This window comes from Arachis ipaensis, chromosome B6 (genome assembly GCF_059453495.1).
Source record: "Arachis ipaensis isolate K30076 ecotype BB chromosome B6, ASM5945349v1, whole genome shotgun sequence".
NCBI classification, from domain to species: Eukaryota; Viridiplantae; Streptophyta; class Magnoliopsida; order Fabales; family Fabaceae; genus Arachis; species Arachis ipaensis.
This window is the reverse complement of record NC_142441.1, coordinates 102,194,876-102,200,495: the sequence shown is the minus strand read 5'-3', so window position 1 is coordinate 102,200,495 and position 5,620 is coordinate 102,194,876. Positions and strand designations below refer to the sequence as shown.

The 5,620-nt window shown below is 37.7% G+C and overlaps 1 non-coding gene across 1 annotated transcript; it reads right to left on the bottom strand.

The window, feature by feature from the left end:
• Window positions 1-4,051: 4,051 nt before the first annotated feature.
• Window positions 4,052-4,159, bottom strand: LOC148562100 (small nucleolar RNA R71). The gene has a single exon (XR_015887130.1). It is a non-coding gene; the product is annotated as a small nucleolar RNA R71 (small nucleolar RNA).
• Window positions 4,160-5,620: the final 1,461 nt, after the last annotated feature.

The following is a 5,620-nucleotide window of genomic DNA, read 5'->3' as shown; positions in this document are numbered from 1 at the left end:
AATAGGCAAAAAAAAATATAGAAAAAAAAAAGAGAAAAAGCAAGCAGAAAAAGCCAAGAACCCTTAAAACCAAAAGGCAAGGGCAATTAAAAAGGATCCCAAGGCTTTGAGCATCAGTGGATAGGAGGGCCTAAAGGAATAAAATCCTAGTCTAAGCGGCTAAACCAAGCTGTCCCTAACCATGTGCTTGTGGCGTGTAGGTGTCAAGTGAAAACTTGAGACTGAGCGGTTAAAGTCAAGGTCCAAAGCAAAAAAAGAGTGTGCTTAAGAACCCTGGACACCTCTAATTGGGGACTTTAGCAAAGCTGAGTCACAATCTGAAAAGGTTCACCCAATTATGTGTCTGTGGCATTTATGTATCCGGTGGTAATACTGGAAAACAAAGTGCTTAGGGCCACGGCCAAGACTCATAAAGAAGCTGTGTTCAAGAATCATCATACTGAACTAGGAGAGTCAATAACACTATTTGAAATCTGAAGTTCCTATAGATGCCAATCATTCTGAACCTCAATGGATAAAGTGAGATGCCAAAACTATTCAAGAGGCAAAAAGCTATAAGTCCCGCTCATATGATTGAAGCTATGTTTCATTGATAGTTTGGAATTTATAGTATATTCTCTTCTTTTTATCCTATTTGATTTTCAGTTGCTTGGGGACAAGCAACAATTTAAGTTTAGTGTTGTGATGAGCGGATAATTTATACGCTTTTTGACATTGTTTTTAGTATGTTTTTAGTAGGATCTAGTTACTTTTAGGGATGTTTTCATTAGTTTTATGTTAAATCCACATTTCTGGACTTTACTATGAGTTTGTGTGTTTTTCTGTGATTTCAGGTATTTTCTGGCTGAAATTGAGGGACTTGAGCAAAAATCAGATTCAGAGGTTGAAGAAGGACTGCTGATGCTGTTGGATTCTGACCTCCCTACACTCAAAATGGATTTTCTGGAGCTACAAAACTCGAAATGGCGCGCTTCCAATTGCGTTGGAAAGTAGACATCCAGGGCTTTTCAGTAATATATAATAGTCCATACTTTGGCCAAGAATAGACGACGTAAACTGGCGTTCAAACGCCAGCTTTCTACCCAAACCTGGCGTCCAGCGCCAGAAAAGGAGCCAAAACCAGAGTTGAAAGCCCAAACTGGCACAAAAGCTGGCGTTCAACTCCAAAAAGGACCTCTACACGTGCAATACTTAAGCCCAGCCCAAGCACACACCAAGTGGGCCCCGGAAGTGGATTTATGCATTAATTACTTACTCATGTAAACCCTAGTAGCTAGTTTATTATAAATAGGACCTCTTACTACTGTATTAGAAATCTTTGGATTATCTTTTGATCATCTTAGGATCTTAGGATCATCTTTTAATGCATTGTTCTTAGATCAGAGGGGCTGGCCATCTCGGCCATGCCTGGACCTTCACTTATGTATTTTCATACGGTAGAGTTTCTACACTCCATAGATTAAGGTGTGGAGCTCTGCTGTTCCTCAAAAATTAATGCAAAGTACTACTGTTTTCTATTCAATTCATCTTATTTCGCTTCTAAGATATCCATTCTCACCCAAGAACGTGATGAAGGTGATGATTATGTGTGACGCTCATCACCATTCTCCCCTATGAACACGTGCCTGACAAACACTTCCGTTCTACATGAAATAAGCTAGAATGAATATCTCTTAGATCTCCTAATCAGAATCTTCGTGGCGTAAGCTAGAATGATGGCGGCATTCAAGAGAATCCGGAAAGCCTAAACCTTGTCTGTGGTATTCCGAGTAGGATTCAATGATTGAATGACTGTGACGAGCTTCAAACTCGCGAGTGCTGGGCGTTAGTGACAGACGCAAAAGGAGGGTGAATCCTATTCCAGCATGATCGGGAACCGACAGATGATTAGCCGTGCTGTGACAGAGCATGTGAGCATATTTTTCACTGAGAGGAGGGGATGTAGCCACTGACAACGGTGATGCCCTTGCATAAAGCCAGCCATGGAAAGGAGTAAGACTGATTGGATGAAGATAGCAGGAAAGCAGAGGTTCAGAGGGACGAAAGCATCTCCATTCGCTTATCTGAAATTCTCACCAATGATCTGCATAAGTATTTCTATCCCTATTCTATTAATTAATATTCGAAAACACCATTATCAATTTATATCTGCCTAACTGAGATTTGCAAGGTGACCATAGCTTGCTTCATACCGACAATCTCCGTGGGATTCGACCCTTACTCACGTAAGGTATTACTTGGACGACCCAGTGCACTTGCTGGTTAGTTGTATCGAAGTTGTGAACCATGGTATTGGCACCATGTTCTTGGCGCCATTGCCAGGGAAAGAAAGAGCCATGAATTTTCCATAATTAAAGTGTAATCACGATTACGCGTACCAAGTTGCTCACGTTGCCAGGGATTGTTTGAGCCTGGACATCACAATTTCGTGCACCAGGTGTCTTGCATGTTTTTCTTTTCTTAAAAATTTTCAAAAATAAGTCTTGATGTTCATCTTGATCTTCAAAGTGTTGTTGGTGTTCATCTTGACATTCAAAGTGTTCTCGCATGCATTATGTGTTTTGATTAATAATTTTTATGTTATGAGTCTTTTTCATGTTTTTCTTTTTCTTCATTAAAAATTCAAAAAAAAAATATATCTTTCCCTTATTTCACTCATAATTTTCAAAAATTTGATTTGATTTAGTCAAAAATTTTTAAAATTTAGTTGTTTCTTATGAATCAAATCAAATTTTCAATTTGAAAATCTTATCTTTTTCAAAATATTTTTCAAAAATCGAATCTTTTTCATTTTTCTTATTTATTTTCGAAAATTATAAAAAAAAATTTTCAAAAATCTTTTTCTTAATTCTATCTCATAATTTTCGAAAATATTATCAACAATTAATATTTTGATTCAAAAATTTCAAGTTTGTTACTTTCTTGTTAAGAAAGATTCAAACTTTAAGTTCTAGAATCATATCTTGTGATTACTTGTGAGTCAAGTCATTAATTTTGATTTTAAAATTCAAATCTTTTTCAAACTAATTTTAATCATATCTTTCTATCATATCTTTTTAAATTATATCTTTTTCAAAAATTTGATTTTAAAATATCTTTTCTAACTTCCTATCTTCTTATCTTTTCAAATTTAATTTTCAAATCTTTTTCAATTAACCACATTACTTTTTGTTTGATTCTTATCTTTTTTCAAAACTACCTAACTAACTCTCTCTCTCTAATTTTCGAAAATACTTCCCTCTTTTTCAAATTTCCTTTTTTTAATTAACTAATTGTTTTAATTTTAATTTAATTTGATTTCAAATTCAATTTTCAACTTTAATTTTTAAATTCAATTTTATTTATTCATCTACTAACACTTTTTTTCATCTCATACCTCTGCTCCTATCCTCACCCTTGTGTTTGGATTATCTATTCTTCTTCACTCCTATTCCCTTTCTTCTTCTACTAACAATAAGGAACCTCTTTACTGTGACATAGAGGATTCCTTTTCTTTTCTTGTTATCTTCTTTTTCATATGAGCAGGAGCAAGGACAAGAACATTCTTGTTGAAGTAGACCCTGAACCTGAAAGGACTCTAAAAAGGAAACTAAGAGAAGCTAAAATACAACAATCCAGAGACAACCTTACAGAAATTTTCGAACAGGAAGAGGAGATGGCAGCCAAAAATAATAATAATGCAAGGAGGATGCTTGGCGATTATACTACACCTACTTCCAAGTTTGATGGAAGAAGCATCTCAATCCCCACCATTGGAGCAAACAATTTTGAGCTGAAACCTCAATTAGTTGCTCTAATGTAACAGAACTACAAATTCCATGGACTTCCATCAGAAGATCCCTACCAGTTTTTAACTGAGTTCCTGCAGATCTGTGAGACTGTTAAGACTAATGGAGTAGATCCTGAAGTCTACAGGCTCATGCTTTTCCCTTTTGCTGTAAGAGACAGAGCTAGAACATGGTTGGACTCACAACCTAAAGATAGCCTGAACTCTTGGGATAAGCTGGTCACGGCCTTCTTGGCTAAGTTCTTTCCTCCTCAAAAGCTGAGCAAGCTTAGAGTGGATGTTCAGACCTTCAAGCAAAAAGATGGTGAATCCCTCTATGAAGCTTGGGAAAGATACAAGCAGATGACCAAAAGGTGTCCTCCTGACATGCTTTCAGAATGGACCATTCTGGATATATTCTATTATGGTCTGTCTGAGTTCTCCAAGATGTCACTGGACCATTCTGCAGGTGGATCCATTCACCTAAAGAAAACGCCTGCAGAAGCTCAAGAACTTATTAACATGGTTGCAAATAATCAATTCATGTATACTTCTGAGAGAAATTCCGTGAATAATGAGACGCCTCAGAAGAAGGGAGTTCTTGAAATTGATACTCTGAACGCCATATTGGCTCAGAATAAAATATTGACTCAGCAAGTCAATATGATCTCTCAGAGTCTAAATGGATTGAAGGAATCATCCAACAGTACTCAAGAGGCATCTTCTGAGGAAGAAGCTTATGATCCTGAGAACCCTGCAATAGCAGAGGTGAATTACATGGGTGAACCTTATGGAAACACCTATAATCCCTCATGGAGAAATCATCCAAATCTCTCATAGAAGGATCAACAAAAGCCTCAACAAGGCTTTAATAATAGTGGAAGAAACAGGTTTAGCAATAGCAAGCCTTTTCCATCATCTTCTCAGCAACAGACAGAGAACTCTGAACAAATTACCTCTAATTTAGCAAACTTAGTCTCTGATCTGTCCAAGACTACTCTAAGTATCATGAGTGAAACAAGGTCCTCCATAAGAAATTTGGAGGCACAAGTGGGCCAGCTGAGTAAGAAAATCACTGAAACACCTCCTAGTACTCTCCCAAGCAATACAGAAGAGAATCTAAAGAGAGAGTGCAAGGCCATTGATATATCAATCATGGCCGAACCCACAAAAGCGGAAGAGGACGTGAATCCCAGTGAGGAAGACCTCCTGGGACGTCCAGTGATCAACAAGGAGTTTCTCTCTGAGGAACCAAAGGAATCTGAGGCTCATCTAGAGACCATAAAGATTCCAATGAACCTCCTTATGCCCTTCATGAGCTCTGATGAGTATTCTTCTTCTGAAGAGAATGAGGATGTTACTGAAGAGCAAGTTGCCAAGTACCTTGGTGCAATCATGAAGCTGAATGCCAAATTATTTGGCAATGAGACTTGGGAAGATGAACATCCCTTGCTCATCAATGAACTGAATGATCTGGATCAACTGACATTACCTCAGAAGAAACAGGATCCTGGAAAGTTCCTAATACCTTGTACCATAGGCACCATGACCTTTGAAAAGGCTCTATGTGACCTTGGGTCAGGGATAAATCTCATGCCACTCTCTGTAATGGAGAAACTAGGAATCCTTGAGGTACAGGATGCCAATTTCTCATTAGAGATGGCAGACAAATCTATGAAAATGGCTTATGGACTAGTAGAGGACATGATAGTAAAGGTTAAAGGCCTTTACATCCCTGCTGATTTCATAATCCTAGACACTGGAAAGGATGAGGATGAATCCATCATCCTTGGAAGACCCTTCTTAGCCACAACAAGAGCTGTGATTGATGTAGATAGAGGAGAGTTGGTCCTT